This window comes from Bison bison, unplaced genomic scaffold (assembly GCF_000754665.1).
Source record: "Bison bison bison isolate TAMUID 2011002044 unplaced genomic scaffold, Bison_UMD1.0 scf7180017850846, whole genome shotgun sequence".
In the NCBI taxonomy this organism is placed as follows: domain Eukaryota; kingdom Metazoa; phylum Chordata; class Mammalia; order Artiodactyla; family Bovidae; genus Bison; species Bison bison.
The window spans coordinates 9,427-9,696 of record NW_011481419.1 but is presented as its reverse complement, the minus strand read 5'-3'; the positions used below and the strand labels follow the sequence as shown (position 1 = coordinate 9,696).

Sequence of the window (270 nt, the reverse complement as noted above, 5' to 3'; positions counted from 1 at the left end):
CACTACAGTCTTGGGGAAAGGATCCTCCTTGGGAGCCCCCCACAAAGAACCACTGTAGGGGCCTTCCAAGGCACACAAGGTCCACTGATGTAGCCTCTCCTTGTGTAAGATTAGGTAAAGCCTATGTGGCACCTGGGATCTTCTGTATCCTCGGACTGGGTCAGATGGAGTTTTGCCCCATTAATCAGGCCACTGCGCCCCTGTGCCCAGCCCTCCAGAGTGAGCACGCCAGGAGACATTGCTCTGCCATGTGTTGGCCCCTGCTTAAGG

General features: G+C 55.9%; 1 protein-coding gene across 1 annotated transcript in view; it reads left to right on the top strand.

Annotated features, from left to right (window-relative positions):
- Window positions 1–270, top strand: part of LOC104995487 (BCL-6 corepressor-like) — a 5,170-nt gene that overhangs the window by 705 nt on the left and 4,195 nt on the right. The gene's annotated exons all lie outside the window — the stretch shown is intronic.